Consider the following 21,845-nt stretch of genomic DNA (forward strand, 5'->3'; position numbering starts at 1 on the left):
GTGTTAGCTTTCACTGTTATGATGATGATACTCAGCTCTATATTTCTTCGCGGCCCGGCAAAACATGCCAAAAAGTGCATAGTGCATAGTCGATATAAAAAACTGGATGACGCATAATTTCTTACAGCTAAATTCTGAAAAAAACAGAGGTGTTAATTATAGGACCTAAAAACTCTGCCTAGAACACTGTCTAAGACTTGATGGCTGCTCTGTCAATTCTTCGTCATCAGTTAGGAACCTAGGTGTGCTATTTGATAGCAATCTTTCCTTAGAAAGCCACATTTCTAGCATTTGTAAAACTGCATTTTTCCATTTCAAAAATATATCTAGATTACAACCTATGCTCTCAATGTCAAATGCTGAAATGTTAATCCATGCGTTTATGACCTCAAGGTTAGATTATTCTAATGCTTTATTATGTGGTTGTTCTGCACAAAACAAACAAACTCCAGCTGGTCCAAAATGCAGCAGCTAGAGTTCTTACTAGAACCAGGAAGTATGACCATATTACCCCGGTTCTGTCAACACTGCACTGGCTTCCTATTAAACATTGCATAGATTTTAAAATCTTGCTTATTACTTACAAAGCCCTGAATGGTTTAGCACCTCAGTATTTGAACAAACTCTTGTTACATTATAGTCCTCCATGTCCGCTACATTCTCAAAACTCTGGCAATTTGATAATACCTAGAATATCAAAATTAACTGCGGGCGGCAGATCCTTTTCCTATTTAGCGCCCAAACTCTGGAATAACCTACCTAATATTGTTCAGGAAGCAGACACACTCTGTCAGTTAAAATTTAGATTAAAGACCCATCTCTTTAACCTTGCTTTCACATAACACATTAACAGTGTTGGGGGTAACGCATTACAAGTAACGCGAGTTACGTAATCAGATTACTTTTTTCAAGTAACTAGTAAAGTAACACATTACTTTTTAATTTACAAGGAAATATCTGAGTTACTTTTTCAAAAAAAGTAACGCCAGTTTCTTTGTTTTTCCATTTATTGACTGACAAATCTCCTGTCCCCATATTGGGAGAAATCAGAAGTACAGAAGCGTTGTGTGCGCTGTGTGAACATGATGTAGTTCTAGACTAAATGTGAATGTGCATTAATTCATCCTACTCACAAAAAATTTAGAGTTAGTATTCATCAAAATTAATTAAAAACAGTGAAATGCAAACTTAGAATATGACACAAACCTGCAATAATTAAATGTTAAATAACACAAATGTATCTAATCCCATTTTATTAACTAGTGTCTTTGCTGCTGACCTTTGATGATCCAGTTCAACCAATATATGTGCTAAAAAATGACTTTAGATAAACTAACAGTTGTGCTTACATTGCACATTGTTTTTTTATTGCTGAAGAGTGTTGAACCTTCTTCTCCTGTGTGCTACTGTACAGACGTGAATTTACTTTTCCTTCAGCCTGAGGTTTATTCATCACACTTCTTGGTGTGAAAAGGCTTTAACATTTCCTATAAATAGAACTTCTTATATTAAAAACAATCAAGCCCTGCTCATATTTAAAAAGTAACGCAAAAGTAACGTAAAAAATAACTTACAAAAAAAAACAACTAAGTAACGTAATTAGTTACTTTTTTGGGGAGTAACGCAATATTGTAATGCATTACTTTTAAAAGTAACTTTCCCCAACACTGCACATTAACACATTTCTAATATTCAGATTCGTTAAAGGATTTTTAGGCTGCATTAATTAGGTCAACTGGAACTGGGAACACTTCCCATAAAACCCAATGTGCTTGCTACTTCGTTAGAAGATTTACATCTATGCTAATATTAGTCTGTTTCTCTCTTATTCCGAGGTCACCGTAGCCACCAGATTCAGTACATATCCAGCCCAGATGGTGGATCAGCAACTAGAGAGGATCTCTACAGCCCCGTAAGTCAGCAGAGACCAGGACAACTAGATGAGCCACAGATTCCCTGCAAAACCTTGTCTCAGACAGTCACCGGGACAAGACCACATGAAACCAGTTAAGTCCTCTGCACAATGTGACTTTGCTGCAGCCTGGAATTGAACTGCTGGTTTCGTCAGGCCAGAGAAGAACTGCACCTCCCCCCCAACCTAGAGTCTGGAGGAAGGGTGGAGACGCTCATAGCCCAAGCTGCTTGAAGTCCAGTGTTAAGTTTCCACAGTCTGTAATGATTTGGGGTGCAATGTCATTTGCTGGTGTTGGTCCATTGTGTTTTTTGAAAAACAAAGTCACTGCACCCGGTTAATTTTGGAGCACTTCATGTTTCCGTTGCTGACCAGCTTTTTGAAGATGCTGATTTCATTTTCCAGCAGGATTTGGCACCTGCCCACACTGCCAAAAGCACCAAAAGTTGGTTAAATGACCATGGTGTTGGTGTGCTTGACTGGCCAGCAAACTCAGCAGACCTGGACCCCATAGAGAATCTATGGGGTATTGTCAAGAGGAAAATGAGAAACAAGAGACCAAAAAATGCAGATGAGCTGAAGGCCACTGTCAAAGAAACCTGGGCTTCCATACCACCTCAGCAGTGCCACAAACTGATCACCTCCATGCCACGCCGAATTGAGGCAGTAATTAAAGCAAAAGGAGCTCCTACCAAGTATTGAGTAAATGTACAGTAAATGAACATACCTTCCAGAAGGCCAACAATTCACTATTTTTTTTTATTTTTTTATTGGTCTTATAAAGTATTCTAATTTGTTGAAATCGTGAATTAGTGGGTTTTTGTTAAATGTCAGCCAAGATCATCACAATTAAAAGAACCAAAGACTAAAAATACTTCAGTCTGTGTGCATTGAATTTATTTAATACACGAGTTTCACTTTTCCACGACATTCTAATTTTTGAGATGCACCTGTACATCACTGAATTCAATGATGAACTGCCTTTAGCTGAAAAATAAGTGTTTACTATTGTCATTTTGCATTATTGACATTCTATTTTCCTAATTAATGCTGTACAGTTGCTTTGACACAATCTGTATTGTTAAAAGCGCTATATAAATAAATGTGACTTGACTTGACTTCCATAAATAACCATTCAGTCAAAGGAACCATCTCTTTCTTACCTTTTTTATAATCTGAAGAAGGTTCTACAGATGTTAAAGGTTCTTTATGGAGAAAAAAAAAAGTTATTGTATGGCATCATGAAGCACCTTCATTTATAAGAGTGTATCTTCCTGGTTTATTGATTTATTTGTGGATAAGTGAAGTGAACATAAACAGAAAGAAATTGAATGTGCATCATTATTTTTGGTATGTGTGTCAGATCTTAAAGGGACAACAGCCTATAAAAACTGCTGCTGTATCATTAATGTTAATCAAACAAAACAACTTTAATAAAGATTATATATATATATATATATATATATATATATATATATATATATATATATATATATATATATATATATATATATATATATATATTGCGCACAAAAAAAAAAAAAAAAAAATTGAAGATTTAATTATTTGAAGATTTTTTATTTTTTTTTTTAATTATGCTGATTTGTTCACAGTAAAGTTCAGGAGATATTATTATTATTATTATTATTATTATTATTATTAATATTATTCGGGCTAGTTAAATTCATTTTGGACTGCCAAAATCTGAAGAATGCTTGCTCGAAGGGCTACCAGGTATTTTGAAATTTTTCGAGCCCTGTATTTCATTAAAGGGGTCATGAACTGCCTCTGTTTTTATTATTATTATTATTAGTATTATTATTTGTACTGTTCTATGAGGTTCTCTTATAATGTTATTAAGTGTAACATTATGTAATGTTTAACATTAAAAAAAAAAAATTATGAAGTAATTTTGAAGTACTAGGCTATTTTCTGTCCTGTTTTTGACCCCCTCATCAGAATGCTTAATTTGAATAGTTGTGGCGGATTGTAGACTCTGAAGTAACTGACCAGTGCTATGATTGGCTAATATTTGTGTATGTTTGACAGTCTACATCCTTCACAGATGGATGCTGCTGAGATTTGGGTTAAAAAAGCATAAATATATCAAACAATCTGTTTAACAGACAGCAGTAGTGACCATATAATAAAAACAGTTTAATTTGTGTGTTGCAGCATTACTGGCGGATCCAATGTAGTCGGTCAAGCATCATCTTTAAGTTTAAATATTTCTAGAAGGCATTGATCTTCTTCCGCAGAGGCGGTGTTTAGCCACACTATTACATCATAGAGTTGCACAAGCTGTCATTTTGAAGACTGGCTTCAACATAAGCTGTTTTGTTCTAGCATCTGATTCATACACAAGCTTCTGTGTTTATAATATGTGATACACTTTGTTACAGTATGTGTGTTCATATGTGAATAAAAGCCTAAATTAAATCTGTTCATCTCTTGGATTAAACTGATCAACACATATGGGTTCATTTTATGATGCCTTTTTGGTTCTTCTCAGTTTTTTTTTTAATTGGACTTTGTGTGGAGGGACAGAAACTGTCAGATTTAATTTGTGTTTTGATGTCTTATAGGCTTAGAACAACATGAGGGTGAGTAAATGATGAACTGCTTATCATTTTGTGTGGCCTATCCCTTTTAAAACTTATAATACTTGGCTGTGATGTGAATTGTGTGTACATACAAATATAAGAGGACTAATTTAATTTGTTAGCAGTCCATATAATGTCAAACAGCAGTGGTAACATATTTGGAAAGGGGGCAGTGTTCTTTTCTGGCCACCCTACTGAGCCGTCTCTAGCTCACTTGCCAAGCTCATGGGCTGAAGCATAACTCAAGCCAAAGAAACATTCTCATTAATTCTGCTCCACTGATGCAGAGAATATTTAATTAACGACTCAGTCAACACAGGTCAATGACAAACCATATTTGGATAGCAGTCGTATTGTTATTTTATTTTATTTCGAATGACTGTCTCGTGGAGATGTAGAAAGTGCATTAATGCATTTAATAAATATTGTATGCTTGCATTTTTATATACATATTTGTGTGCAGCATATTGCATTGGGTTGAGCAACGACAGACACAGCAGATTTTGCATCAGGACTTTTGTTTTAAACCAGTTGTATTTATGCTGTAATTATGACAAAGCGGCTTGTTTTCAGACATTTGTATTTACATGATTAGGCTATTGGGTGTTGGTATATAAAATAAACCTTGATTTTTTTTTTTTTTTAGATTGTGACTGTTTTAATGACGACAACAACAACCACAACAACAATAACAACAACAATAAAAATAATAATAATAATAATAAATGTAGAAATATTATTATTAAGAGTTTACTAAAGTGCTAAATTAGGATTAAGAGTTTGATTTTAATATTAATAATATATTAGTTTCCATACTAAATACGTAATTACTATTATAAGTTTGATTAATATTTATTGCATTTATTTTCATATATTATTAATAATGTATTAATTTACATATTAAATTAAAAAAAGTTACTAAATTAAGACTTTGGTCACGCTTTATTTTAAGGTCCAATTATCTTTATTAACAAACCATTAACTATGACTTTTACCTCAATAAAGTCCTAATGTGCTGCTTATTAAAATAACATATCCACAGACAGGAAGATCACATGAAACCAACCTAAGCAACATTTATACCAGATAAATACTAGAAAAGGTGAGAAATTAAATAAAATTTAGGGATAAATGAATCAGGTGTGGAGCTAATTAATCAAAAACCATAGCAACTAATGAACAACTAAATCAGGATACAGAAACACAGGTAAAACTAAACCAAAAATGAACATAGGTGTGACAGTTCAATCCCCTCCTGGAAAGGTGTGTCCTCGCACCTAAAAAAAGTTCAACAGAAGAGGGAGGGTTGGGTTTTAGGAGGCGAGCATGGGACAGGCAAATGGGTAATGGAGGTAGTGGGAAAATGCAGGTAATGGGAAAGGGGCAAGTTAATAGGGCCAGTGCAGAGTAGATGGAGGGAAGAGCCAGGGAGGAGTACGGAGCCAGTGGAAAAGGAGCCCAGCATGGAAACGGAAAGACGCAGAGCCAGGGTGACACCAAGGATCTGGAGGGCCAAGGTGGAGCTGGCGGCTCAGGTGACCGAGGCTCAGGTGGGGATCTGTGAGAGCACGGTGGACCCAGAGCAACTGAGGCCTGAAGGCAGAGCCGGAGGGAAGGAGGAGCCTCAGAGCCAGAGGGACAGAGTGACGAGGCGAAGCCGGAGGAGTGGAGTCCTGAGGCGGTGGATGGTCGATGACCAACCAAGGCGGAGGGACGAGGGAGCCCGGTGAAGCCAGTGGGATGAGAGGCCGTGGTGGAGACGAGGGAGCTAGGAGTCAAAGCGGAGCCGATGGGTTGAAGGACAGAGGTGGAATCCAAGACTCAGAGGCTGGAGGCGGAGACAGGGGATCCTCACATCAAGGCAGAGGTGGAGACTGGAAGTCCCGAGGCTGCTCAGAGCGCCCAGATGGCTCTGACTTAAGGTGAGCTGAGTGACTGACAGGAACCAGTAGAGACAGGGCTGAGGAACTAGCTGGCATGAGAGAAGGCAGGAGAGTGAGCTTGAGAGTCACATTGAGCTTAGGAGACACATGAGAGCTGAACAGAACCAGCAGAGATCCAAGACATGCAATAGAGCTGGACAGAACCAGCTGAGATTCAGGAGCATAGGGTAATAATTCTCCAAACCAATCAATCAAATCCTCTTTAAAAAAAAAAAAAAAAAATCCATTAGTTCCTCATAATAAGTCCCAGAGGCCAATTGCAGATCACCCTCAGTGGTGGGAGTGTGGACAGGGCTTCCCTCCAAACCCTCAGTCTCCATGAGCACTCCCTCAGGCATGTACAGTGTAGCTGACACACACACCTGGTCAGATGTCTCTAGAGTCTCAGGCTCTGAAGCGATTATTGGCTCAGGCACATGTTTTTGCGCTCACTTTCATGTCGTGGCAGGCTCAGGCTCTCCGTCAGTGATGGGCTCAGGCAGTTGCTCCATGCAACGGGATTATGGCTGGCTGGCCTCTGAGTCTGGAGTGGGGCTGGTGAAGTCCTCCTCGCTGGGGCAGACGGTGAATTGTGATGGCAGGCGTGACTTACACTGCTCACTCAGGTTGGTCTAGTAAAAGACACAAAGTGAGTGGTCAGGGAAATGAGTAAGGCACGCCAGATCTAAAAAGTCCCTACTGTGTTCCTCCAGCGAACGGTCCTGCTGCTTCAGGCAAAGAAGCTGGACAGCTGGTAAGTCCATCTAGGAGGGGAAAGGAAATTAAAGGGTTACTCCATCCCAAAATGAAAATTTTGTCATTAATCACTTACCCCCATGTCGTTCCAAACCCGTAAAAGCTTCGTTCGTCTTCGGAACACAATTTAAGATATTATAGATGAAAACGGCGAGGCTTGAGACTTTCCCTTAGACTACCAAATAAATAACAGTGTAATGGTCCTGACAAAATTATCATTTTGGGATGGAGTATCCCTTTAAGGAAAAACGCCACAATTTTCCTACTTGGACTTCCGGCATCCGGCATCACGTGTAGTCACGTGATGGCTACATAAACACATGACGCAAGAGTAGAAAAACAACTAGCTTCCTTTAATTACATATCCACAGATAGGAAGATTACAGGAAACCAACAAAAGCAACAATACCTGAAATGAGGAGCAAAAGCAAAACACTGGACTTGAATACTAGAAAAGGTAATTAGGGAGAACTGAAATGGGAGTGGAGCTAATTAATCAAAAACCATAGCAACTAATGAATAACTAAATCAGGAAACAGAAAAACAGGTAGAACTAAACCAAAACAGATCATAACAGTGACAATTAATAGTTAGTAAGGTAGTTAAGTTTAGGTATTGGGTAGAATTATGGATGTAGAATATGGTCATGCAGAATATGAATTTTGTAAGTATTAATAAACAGCCAGTATGCTAATAATAGGCATGCTAATAAACTAGTTAATAGTGAGAATTGGTCACTATACTTAAGTGTTACCAAGACTTTACAACATTGATATTAGGATTAAGTGTTTCATTAAGTTTTGTTTGTTTGTTTGTTTGTTTTTTTCAGCTACTTACACACATTTTCAAAACTTTCCCTTCATTTTTTTTTAAACTTTACACACAAATCCATGAATTGCACACACAGAATGCTAAATGCCTCACATCTCTTGCAAAATGAAGCACTGCATTTAAAATAACACAAACACATTTCAAAAGAAACCATTTACAAACACCTTTGCCATATTATGAATTCCTGTTAGATTTTTGTGTGCTAACTGTGTGTTGTGTTTTGCCAAAAAAAAAAAAAATTTGTATGGTTTTGCAGATTTGGTGTGAGGTTCTGGTGTTTGAGTGTCAGGTTTCAGAACTTTGTGTAAGAAAAAATAAAAAAAAAAATATTCATTTTTTCATATATATATATGTATATATATATATATATATGTTTTTTTTTTTTTTTTTTTTTCTAAACATTTTAAACCCACAAAAGTAATGATGTAAAATGAATAAGAAATATTTGAGATTTTGCACTATTAACTAATCAAACGTAAGTAAATTAATGTCTGCAATCATATGACTCTTTGTATGGATGGTGGGACTCTTGGATCAACTCAAATTCTGCAGGAGAACATAATCATCAGGTTTTGTTCATGTACCTCCAGTGCTGCTGCCATTAAAGTTTAAGACAGACATAAATATTCTGTAAAATGCAATGTAAAAAAGCATGTAGGCTACACTTTTGGTGACACTTTCTCATATTGTAAATTGTATAATAAAAAAATACAAAAAAAAAAAATAATTATATATATATATATATATATATATATATATATATATATATATATATATATATATATATATATATATGAAAAGAATGCAAAAGTGGTCTAGTGGTCTCAGACTTTTGGATCTGTGTGTGTGTGTTGTAGTGGAGCAGCTGTCGGTCACTGGATTATTAATCATGGAGGAAAACTCTGAATAATACACTACAGGGCCAGATGCTTTTTTACAGGTAACACACATCACTCTATTCTGCATTTGCTATTACTTATGAATACTGTGCCTGTTTTTCACAGGTGCCATAATATGACGTCTTGTGAATTCCATATGACTGCCATTATCTGAGGAAAATAGGATTTGTTTTCTCTTATCCTGAAATTTAAAGTAATAATTCATAGGATCTTGTGTCTCAGATGGGACTAGCAGGCATGAACCCAAGCAGTCAAGTTTGCTTTTTCCAAACTACTGGTGTTTTCACCAGAGTTATACAATCTTTGGATATTATTATGTTGTTTTATTGACACAGTGGATATTGTGGCGAGTTTGATCTGAAACACCTATAGAAAATTACCTGATAGCATTTCTGTTAATCTCAGTAGTAGTTCCTTGGCCAGTTATGTGACCACTGGAAGCCATCTGCATTCTGTTATCTTTGCACATAGACACACAAATCTGGAAGCATTGTGTTGAGAAACAGAGGCATAAATGCCATGTGACTGATGACTCTTTAGCTGCAGGAAAATGATGTCATGTCAACACTTATTGTCTGAAGACCATGAGAACATGCAAAGTATCCTTCAGTATTGACAGTAATGATCTCAAAGATAGATTAGAGAAATAACAGACTCTAAATAGAACCACTAGCGAAGAATCTGCAATATAATGAATATTACAAAATGCATACAATACTATTCAAAATTCTTGGAGTTACTCACAGTAAAAAAAAATCTATCTATCTATCTATCTATCTATCTGCATATGGGTACAGGAGTAATGATGCTGAAAATTCAGCTTTGATCACAGGTATAAATTTAATTTTACAATAATTTCATATAGAAATTATTTATTTATTTATTATTATTATTATTATTATTATTATTATTTTATAATATTTCATGGCATTCCTGTTTTTACTACAATAAAACAGCAAAAACACAGCTGCTTCTGAAAAAAGTGAAAGTGACATGACATACACCCAAGTATGGTGACCCATACTTGGAATTTGTGCTCTGCTTTTAACCCATCCAAAGTGCACACACACAGCAGTGAACACACACACGGAGCAGTGGGCAGTCATTTATGCTGCGGCGCCCGGGGAGCAGTTGGGGGTTCGGTGCCTTGCTCAAGGGCACCTCAGTCATGGTATTGAAGGTGGTGCGCTGTACATTCACTCCCCCCACCTACAATTCCTGCCGGCCCAAGACTCGAACTTGCAACCCTTGGCTTGCAAGTCCAACACTCTAACTGTTAGGCCACGACTTCCCCCATGAATGGCTGTCAATGCTCTCTGCCCCCACAATGCTGTAGATAAAGCATCTACTGGTCTGTACGTGCTAACCAGCCAAACACTGTCATTTTGATTTGAATGATGCAAAACAAAGTATCTTCAACCTATAGGCAAATAAGGCCATCACGCAAAGCTTTCAACAGTCATATGGACTTTTATGGCACCACTTTTGCACATGAAAAGAGCAGCTTATATTTTCTTTTAGTGATCCGTAGAGTTGATGGCAGCACCAGAGTGAGTTATTGAGGCATTTGCATAAAAGTAGAATGCCATTTTCTTACAAGATGTGTACTACTGGTGTTTTCACCAGAGTTATGCAATCTTTGGATATTATTATGTTGTTTTATTGACACAGTGGATATTGTGGCGAGTTTGATCTGAAACACCTATAGAAAATTATCTGATAGCATTTCTGTTAATCTCAGTAGTAGTTCCTTGGCCAGTTATGTGACCGCTGGAAGCCATCTGCATTCTGTTATCTTTGCACATAGACACACAAATCTGGAAGCATTGTGTTGAGAAACAGAGGCATAAATGCCATGTGACTGATGACTCTTTAGCTGCAGGAAAATGATGTCATGTCAACACTTATTGTCTGAAGACCATGAGAACATGCAAAGTATCCTTCAGTATTGACAGTAATGATCTCAAAGATAGATTAGAGAAATAACAGACTCTAAATAGAACCACTAGCGAAGAATCTGCAATATAATGAATATTACAAAATGCATACAATACTATTCAAAATTCTTGGAGTTACTCACAGTAAAAAAAAATCTATCTATCTATCTATCTATCTATCTATCTATCTATCTATCTATCTATCTATCTATCTATCTATCTATCTATCTATCTATCTATCTATCTATCTCTCTGCATATGGGTACAGGAGTAATGATGCTGAAAATTCAGCTTTGATCACAGGTATAAATTTAATTTTACAATAATTTCATATAGAAATTATTTATTTATTATTATTATTATTATTTTATAATATTTCATGGCATTCCTGTTTTTACTACAATAAAACAAGCAAAAACACAGCTGCTTCTGAAAAAAGTGAAAGTGACATGACATACACCCAAGTATGGTGACCCATACTCGGAATTTGTGCTCTGCTTTTAACCCATCCAAAGTGCACACACACAGCAGTGAACACACACACACGGAGCAGTGGGCAGTCATTTATGCTGCGGCGCCCGGGGAGCAGTTTGGGTTACGATTCCTACCCCAAAACCACTAGGCCACGACTACCCAAGATGGTGCGCTGTACATTCACTCCCCCCACCTACAATTCCTGCCGGCCCAGACTCGAACTTGCAACCCTTGGCTTGCAAGTCCAACACTCTAACTGTTAGGCCACGACTTCCCCCATGAATGGCTGTCAATGATCTCTGCCCCCACAATGCTGTAGATAAAGCATCTACTGGTCTGTACGTGCTAACCAGCCAAACACTGTCATTTTGATTTGAATGATGCAAAACAAAGTATCTTCAACCTATAGGCAAATAAGGCCATCACGCAAAGCTTTCAACAGTCATATGGACTTTTATGGCACCACTTTTGCACATGAAAAGAGCAGCTTATATTTTCTTTTAGTGATCCGTAGAGGTGATGGCAGCACCAGAGTGAGTTATTGAGGCATTTGCATAAAAGTAGAATGCCATTTTCTTACAAGATGTGTACTTCCATAGCACACAAAGCAGTGCAGATATGAAGCAATCACAGTAAACAGCCATATGCCTGTCCGCTTGGACTTAGATTTGAGTTTATCGTATTTCTGTTTCCAAATTACTGGGCAGCATATTTCAGTGTCACACATCCATAAATAGTTGAAAAGCCACTTCCACTCAGCTGGCATCCATGGGATGTTTTGGCTCGTTCAGTGGCTTTTTTAATTAGCAGTAATTAATGAATGGAAGATATGGAGGCATCTGGCAAGGAAGACAAACTTCTTTTATCACCTTTCAGATGAGAGACAGCCATTGAGTTGAAACCGCTTTGACGATGACTGACTGAAATACAGATGAACACAGAAGGGAATTATTGGACAAAGGTTGAAAGTATGTAACTTTTGCTTCCAAGGTGCTTTTTAGTTGTCATGATGACTCATCAGCTTAATTGTACACAAAAATATAAATAAATGTGTATTAGTATTTCATTTTTATATTCATAAAAAGAAGTGAATGGTGTTGTGTCAAATGAAGAATATGACTTGTGTGTTGTTGAACCAACAAAATCAGATCTGTAAATAAAGTCTATAATGAAAACATGATTTAATTGGTTAAGATGCAGGTAGCCCTGCCCTTCCCCTTATGATTGCAATCCAAACATAATGACAAGATGTTTTCTGAACCATCTGAAATGACTTGAGAAAAAAAAAAACTGCTAATGTTTTGAGAGTGTTATTACCAGATAACTTTAAATGAACAATCAATTAATATTACCGGAAGACTGGGAGAATGTTTGCTCATAACTTTGAGAGAACATTGCCAGAATGTTACCAGAACCAAGATAACAAAATTATGTTTTAAGAACATTTATTCTACTGTTCCCAGGTTATGAAGACATTTTTTTCTTAATGTTCAAAATGTCCAGTTTAAGAAATAAAGATAGATAGCTATATAAATTAAAAAAAAAATAAAAAAATAAAAAAATAGTTACTTCTGAATGAAACTAATAGGGATTAACATAAAAAAAAAAAGAAAAAAAAAATGAAGAACATAAATGTTATAGAAAAATGATGTGTACATAATGTTTCTGTCATTGTGTGCTAATGTTTTGAAAACGTTATATCCAGATACCTCTGAACAAATGTTCTATTACCAGGACTGGAAGAATGTCATGACTTTATTTTAATCTTGCCAGAATATTAATCAAAGTTCTCAGAACATTCCCTGTTAGGAAAGGAGGAAATCCATGATTTTTCATTCTAAAATTTACTAAAAACAAAACAAGCAAACAAACAAACGCTCAAGCACTTGCAGTCTTCTTGTGGATCTCAGTGAGGAAGTTCCCGGTCAGGGTCATGTGTCATTGATCTGTTGGGATTACACTTCTATTGGCAGTTTCAGCCCTCCACACCGATTTATTTCCTAATAAGTCATTTGAGTGACAATCTAATCTTGCATTCAGCTCATTTAAACACTGTTGCAGACCCATGAGAGAAGCGTTGGCAAGTGTCTTTGATGTCGGGGTGTAGATGGCCGATAGCCCCTTACCAACGCACTGCAGATGCTCAATAAGACAGGTTTTTGAAGCAGGTTCAGTCATCTCAGCACTCTCTGCCTTTCTACCGCTGAACCTCCCTGGATGTTCACTGGGAGGAAAGATAAGACACATTCAAAGCCTGCAGCAACCTCAGGTCTCTGTGTGTGTTCACAAGTGCAAAAAAACATCTACGGGTGTGTGGGGTGTTCTTGCACATGTTTTTGTGTATGCTTACTTTGTTTTCAATCAAGTACATTTTTAAATAGGCTAAACAGAATAAATAAATGTGAAAAAGTAGTACACTTTAGGCTACTTTTAAAAAGAGTTAGTTAGTAGTTTGTAACTTCAGAGTGTTTTGACCCACTTAAGTAGGATTTAAATACATCTTTATGTGCGATTTCATAATTACTTTTATTGTCTTTGTAATATGGTTAAAGGGGTCATGAACAGCCTTTATATATATATATATATATATATATATATATATATATATATATATATATATATATATATATATATATATATATGAAAAGAATGCAAAAGTGGTCTAGTGGTCTCAGACTTTTGGATCTGTGTGTGTGTTGTAGTGGAGCAGCTGTCGGTCACTGGATTATTAATCATGGAGGAAAACTCTGAATAATACACTACAGGGCCAGATGCTTTTTTACTTTTTTATCTCTGAGGACCACCTATAATATTATCAAGATTTGTAAATCAAAACCATCATAATTTAGAAATAAGGGGCTATTTTCTGTCCTGTTTTTTTTTTTTATCCTGTTTTTTATAAAAATGCATAAATACTCACATCGAACTATCCGTTTAACAGACAAGGCATAAGTGACCACTTAATGAAAAAGTAATGTTGCGACATTATTGTCAGTATAACATGTATTTAAATATAAACAGTGTTTTTGTGTGTGTGTGTAGTATATATATATATATATATATATATATATATATATATATATATATATATATATATATATATATATATACATTTGAAATGTATTATTGAATGATAAATAGTTTAAATTATAATCAAGTACTTCACATTTGCTTTAGTATGTTAGTAAAAAGGTCAAACTGTGTTATTTTTAAATATGACGAGATTACTAAAAAAATGATTTTAAATAAACTTCAATACAAAACTTTTTATTTGACATTATTACAAAGTGAATTTTCAAGTGTACTGAAGTGTATTAAGAAACACACTTAAGTGGCCATTTATTTCCATGATAATATATTATCTGCAAGTCTTTTTAATAGTTTAAAATACTTTTAAGATTTGAAGTAGAATACAAGTGCACATTCAATACATTTTATTATTTTACATTTATACATTTTAAAAAGTATGGACTGCAATATTTGGTGTAATTTTGTAGTATTTACCGATACTTAGCAATTAGTACTACTAGTATTAATTAGTACTTAAATTACATTCTAATGTGAACTGTGTAAGCGTTCTGAACTTTCGCTGTTATTTTCATTATTTAATCATATGTATAATATTTATTTTCCATTTTAATAATTCAAATTAATAAAATAAAATGAAACATATACTGCATATATATATATATATATATATATATATATATATATATATATATATATATATATATATATATATATATATATACAGAAGAGGGAGGGGAGGGATATTGATTCAGGCTTGGGTTGCCTGTATGTAAGCAGCATCTCTGACTATTTCCACGATAAAACTGCACTCCTCCCATGCAAGTTCTGGCTTCTGTAACTTCTGAATGTATGCATTCATTTAAATGAGTTCACATCTCAAGAAACTTCCATTTAAATGACTTCATCATGTTTGCCAGTCAGCATTACTGTTGTTTATACGCAGTACCCTGGACTGACTCCAGTGGAACAACAACACAGGTTATTATTTGTATCCTGCTCATGAATTCTTCATATGGAGCAATACTCCACTCAATACTGCCCATGAAATATGGATGAACTCTTTTCATTTATTAAGAAGTCTAGATACATTTTGAATTGAGAGCATTATTATGGTATATGTTGGAGGAAAAATATTGAGTAAATATTGAGTAAAATTAATCTTATAAGACAAATGCTGTCACTTTCACCATTCAAATGTTACTCAAGATAATAGGAATGTTCATTACTTCATTGAAACTTGGATATTGCTATTAATGTTATTTTCTCGCTTTGATTAATTGGTTGTGCATGTAATATTTCCATTTTGCTAAATGAATGGATGTTAAATGTAAATGTCTTTTAATCTTCAGCGAGCAGCTTATGATGAACCTCAAACTGTCAGACTGTGACAGACAAAATGCAACAGCCAAACTCTGTGAACTTAATTAGAGAAAAAGTGGTGCACAACATAAATGGTAATGTTAAAGTAATGTTATTATATAATTTTAATTTTACAAAGAACTATTTTTTTTTCTTCAGCTGTTTTTCTTCAGCTCAGTGGTGGTACGGCAATCGTGGCGACGGGACATGACGTCTCCATTCCCTCCTTCAGGGAACAAGGTTACCATACGTAACCGAGACGTTCCCTTTCAGTCGGTCACTCTCGACGTCACGTCGGTGACCAACTAATTGGGATCCCTACCAAAGTGCAATGGGTGTTGCCCCTTCCAGTGCCCTGTGCGAGCCGCCTGCATCCTATTAGGTGTAGGCCGGGGCTCGGAACAAGTAGTTCCACTCACCATTGTCAAAGTACTACCTCACTGGGTGAGATTGGATAACACTGGGAAAACGTACCCGTTCCGCTTGGAACAGGGACGCTGCGGAAGCCCCATCCTTCCCGAAAGTGTTTTTGGAAGCAAATTCACATATAGCATCCGTTTAGGTGTATATGGTTCTCACGGATCATCATGAAGGCCTGGCGCCGGACGTTCCGCCACGTCCAGCTGCCTAGGGTGATGGAGGATCATTCCGATTTAGCAGATTTTAAGTATACCAGTTTAGTACACCTGTTTAGTTTATGTTCTGTTATGGACTCTGTGTTATGGTCATTGGTTCCTTTGTCCTTTTGTTCTGTTTCCCGCCACTCCTTAGTTCCCATGGTAATCATTAGTGTCTCATTTGTATCAGGTGTGTTTATCATTTAGTCTCGTCAGTGTTTCCTATTTAAGTCTGTCCGTGGGTTTCTTTTACTGTTCAGTCACTGTTGTATTTTGGCTTAGTTCTTTCAATTCAATTCAATTCAATTCAATTCAATTCAATTTTATTTGTATAGCGCTTTTTATGATACAAATCATTGCAAAGCAACTTTACAGAAAATTAAGTTTCTACAATATTTAGTAGTAGCTTATCAGTGGTGACAGTCAGTTTAAGTGCATACGGCAGAAATGTTTGGAAAAATCAATTAAAGACATAACCAAACAGACGATGAACACTATTATTACAACAACATTTATTATATAATGCAATCAAACTTATAGCAAAATTTGGTAGTTCTGTATGTTGTTTCACGGTTGTCACCATCTGAGGTCCTCTGAGGGGTTGGCATCATTTCTTTTCAGGTGTTCTGGATCCAGACTGAAGCTTGTGTAAATCCTAAACAGAGAAACAAATAGAGACATAATTAGCATAGCTGCTGTTCCAGCCAAGTAAAATTTAATTAGTGTAACCCAAGCTAAATATTAATAATGCACATTTGATCAGATATAACTGCAGTCCAAAATTATGAGATGCATTATTTGAATGCTTGGCCAAGGAGATGTGTTTTTAATTTAGATTTAAACAGAGAGACTGTGTCTGAACCCCGAACATTATCAGGAAGGCTATTCCAGAGTTTGGGAGCCAAATGTGAAAAAGCTCTACCTCCTTTAGTGGACTTTGCTATCCTAGGTTCTACCAAACGTCCAGCGTTTTTTGACCTTAGGGAGCATGATGAATTGTAGCGTGGTAGAAGAATAGTTAGGTATGCAGGAGCTAAACCATTAAGGGCCTTATAAGTAATAATATTGTGTAACTGATACGGAACTTAATAGGTAGCCAGTGCAAAGACTGTAAAATTGGGGTTATATGATCATATTTTTGTGACCTGGTAAGGACTCTAGCCGCTGCATTTTGGACTACCTGTAGCTTGTTTATTGAAGATGCAGGACAACCACCTAGCATGTGTAATGCACACAATAGTCCAGTCTAGAGGTCATGAATGCAGGAACTAACTTTTCTGCATCAGAAACAGGTAACATGTTTCGTAGCTTGGCAATGTTTCTAAGATGGAAGAATACTGTTTTTGTAACATGGGAAATATGGTTTTCAAAAGACAAGTTGCTGTCTAATATAACACCCAGATTTTTGCCTGTAGAGGAAGTAACAGTACATCCGTCTAGTTGCAAATTGTAATTTATAAGATTCTGTGTAATGTTTTTTTTTTTTGGTCCAATAAGTAATATCTCTGTCTTATCCAAATTTAATAGGTGAAAATTATTGGTCATCCAATCTTTTATATTGTTAACACACTCTATTAGCTTAGATAATTTAGAAGTTTCATCTGGTCTCGTTGAGATATATAGTTGAGTATCATCAGCATAACAGTGGAAACTAATCCCGTATTTTCTAATAATATTACCAAGGGGCGACAAGTATATTGCAGAGGACCTAGGACAGATCCTTGTGGCACTCCATATTTTACTGGTGATAAATGAGATGACTCCCCATTTAAATAAACAAAGTGGTAGCGATCGGACAGGTAGGATCTAAACCATCTTAAAGCCTGCCCTTGAATAATTGTATAGTTTTGTAATCGATCTATGTGTATGTCATGATCTATGGTGTCGAACGCAGCACTAAGATCCAGTAAAACTAGCAATGAGATGCAGCCTTGGTCTGACGCTAAAAGCAAGTAATTTGTAATTTTAATAAGTGCAGTTTCTGTGCTATGGTGGGGCCTGAAACCCGATTGACATTCTTTATAGAGATCTTTTTTTGCAGGAAGGAGAACAATTGAGCAGACACAACTTTTTCCAAAATTTTAGACATAAATGCAAGATTTGAAATGGGTCTGTAATTTGCCAGTTTACTAGGATCTAGTTGTGGTTTCTTAATAAGAGGCTTAATAACCTCCAGCTTGAATGGTTTGAGATGTGACCTAAAGATAATGACAAGTTAATAATATTGAGAAGTGGTTCTTCTGCTACAGATAACAACTCTTTTAGTAATTTAGTGGGTACGGGATCTAATAAACATGTTTTTGGTGTAGATGCAGTTATAAGTTTATTTAGCTCTTCCTGTCCTATAGTTGTAAAGCACTGCAGTTTATCTTTGGGCGCGATGGATGAAACTGAAGTATTAGACACTGTAGAATCTACAGTACATGTGTTATTGTATTTCTGATCTATTTTATCAGTGAAGAAATTCATAAAGTCATTACTATTTAACTCTGAGGGAATATTTAGATCGGGTGGCATCTGGTTATTTGTTAATCTAGCCACTGTGCTAAATAAAAACCTTGGATTATTTTGGTTATTTTCTATGAGTTTGTGGATATGCTCGGCCCTGGCAGTTTTTAGACCCTGTCTATAGCTGGACATACTGTTTTTCCATGCAGTTCTAAAATTTCCAAGTGAGTTTTTCTCCATTTGTGCTCAAGACTACAAGTACGTGTTTCTTTCTTGAGAAAGTGGGTATTGTTGTACCATGGCACAGTACGTGTTTCTCTAACCTTTTTCAATTTGATGGGGGCAACAGCTTCTAATGTATTAGAGAAGATAGTGCCCATGCTGCCAGTCATTTTGTCTAGTTCATGTGTATTTATGGGTATACATAGTAGTTGAGATAAATCAGGCAGGTTATTTGCGAATCTGTCTTTGGTGGCTGGAAGAATAGTTCTGCCCGAACGATAACGCGGAGCCATATAGTTAATATTATTAATACGCAGAATGTGCGATACAAGGAAATGATCAGTAACATCATCACTTTGAGGTACGATATCTATATTAGTAAGATCGATTCCATTTGATACAATTAAATCTAGCTTTTGATTAAAACGATGAGTGGGCCCGGTGGCATTTTGTTGACTCCAAAAGAGTTTATTTATTTATTTATCATGTGTATTATCAACGTGAATGTTAAAATCTCCGACAATTAGCGCTTTATCAACGGTAACCAATAGGTCTGAGAGGAAATCTGCAAATTCTTTTAGGAATTCTGTATACGGCCCTGGCAGTCTATACACAGTAGCCAGAGCAAGAGATAGTGTAACAGTGTAACATTAAGCAGAAGTATTTTGAATGGTTTAAACCTGTACCCTGTTTTCAAGGTAACATTGAGAATATCACTATATATTGTTGCAACACGTCCCCCATGACCAGTCTGGTGGGGCTCATGCTTATAACAGTAGCTTGGTGGAGTAGACTCATTTAGACCAATATAATCATTTATATTTAGCAAGGTTTCAGTCAAGCAGAATACATCAATACTATTATCTGTGATCATTTCATTTACAATAACTGCTTTGGGTGTGAGTGATCTAATCTTTATGAGGCCAAACATTAAAAAATGTTTTTGTAAATTTATTTTACATTTTCCGGGTTTAATCACGATAAAATTTTTTCTACATTAAATTTATATTTTGACCTCACTATTTGGGGAACAGACACAGTCTTAATAGATTGGACAACTCAAGTACCTATATCATTTAAGCGGGTAGAACAAAAGCCATCATAGCAGTTATTTGAGAATTGGCTTACTAGTCAAATGGAGTGTAGAGTCCTGGAGATGATGTCGAAAGGAGTTCTGCTCCAACTCTACTGGGGTGCAGGCCATCCATACGAAAAAGCCTAGGACGCTCCCAGAAAAGATTCCAATTATTAACAAAGAGCAGTTTCTGTTCTTACACCATGACAATAACCATTCATTTAAAGAAAAATGTCTACTGAACCTTTTGTGTCCTTGTCGATACGTGGGAAGCGGTCCTGACACGATGATCGTCAGCGGGCGTTGTGCTGCGCACCGTCTCGATCAGGCTCCTGAAGTCCCTCCTCAGTGTCTCCGTCTGCCCCAGCGTGGTGTTGTTAACCCCGGTGTGAAGCATGACCATTCCGGGGCTCTCGTCGGCCTTCAGGATTGCGGGTATCTGCGCAGAAACATAGAGAACACGAGCACCAGGGAAACAGTGAGTGTGCACTTTACTTTCGGCTAATGTAGCACGGATGTGTCGGATGATGGAGTCTCCGACGATCACAGTGTCGCGTTCCATCTCTTGGAGGGGAGCGAAGTGGTTCCGGGTGGAGATCTCGAAGACCTTTAAAGCAAGTAACAGTGAGTTAAGCAATGGTAATGTGTGTGAATAGAGTATTAGAAATGCACGCGGGATTAGCGGCCACCATGCTGGCGATGCCAACGGGCTATAAGCTAATAGCGGACTATGGAAATAAAAATAAAAAACTAGTGATAACAAGGCACTCTGATTGTTTTTGTTGTAGAATACGATAGAGGATATGTTCACACGTTATAGAAATGAAAATGATGGTGTATAAAATAGATTTTAAGATAAAAAAATTAGACGAAAAAGAATTAACGTGATGGAGCTCAAACTCAAGACAGTTCTTTGCACCTACGTTTTTGATAAAAGTTCACCATTTTAGAATCTCCTGCGTTCCTGTCTGTTCCTGTGCCCTGAGAAGCCGTGACAGATGACTGAACCAAATACTGTGCAAAAAATCAAGATGAACTGGACTAAGGACTTTCGATTTCCAGCAGGAGGGATGGCCTTTGGAGCACTATGTGATCCTGAGCGTAATACACCTAGTGAAATGGAGCGATTCTATGATTAATGCGTGCTTCCGGATGGGACTAAAATATGATAATTTGTTTCGATTCCTGACTCCAGACGAATGGTGCCAAGTTATTTGTCAATGTGGAGGATCATCATCCTCCTCCCATCCGGAAGCCTGTGGATGCTCCAGCTCACCACAAGCCAGAGGGCCTCAGATCCAGAATCAAGCCCAGGGAGGACCGCTGTTCCTATGCCTGACCCACGGATGGCCTCCAAACTCGAAAAATCCCCATTAAGGAATTTTTGTTGGGGGGTGGGGTGGGGCTGAGTGACGAGCCCAAGGCCATGGAGGCCGCTCCACCATGGCTCCCCGAGCTGCCTGCTCCGCCATGGCTACCTGAAATGCCTGATCCACCATGGGTCCCGGAATGGGTACCGCCCTGGAGGCCTTCCGCCCCATGTAAGCCTGACCCTAGAGGCCTCCAGAGCAACCATCCCCCACCCTGTTGGAAGTTATGAGGCGCGTGGACATGCCCTCTGGGAGGGGGAGGTAATGTCACGCCTATGGACTGTCCATGTGTTCCTGTCTTGTGTTTTGCTCTCCATGTCCTAGTTTCTCCCTCGTGTTTGATCATGCCCATATTTGGTTGTTCCTGTGCCCATTGAGTTACATCTGATT

The sequence above is a fragment of the Cyprinus carpio genome, chromosome B5, assembly GCF_018340385.1.
Source record: "Cyprinus carpio isolate SPL01 chromosome B5, ASM1834038v1, whole genome shotgun sequence".
NCBI classification, from domain to species: domain Eukaryota; kingdom Metazoa; phylum Chordata; class Actinopteri; order Cypriniformes; family Cyprinidae; genus Cyprinus; species Cyprinus carpio.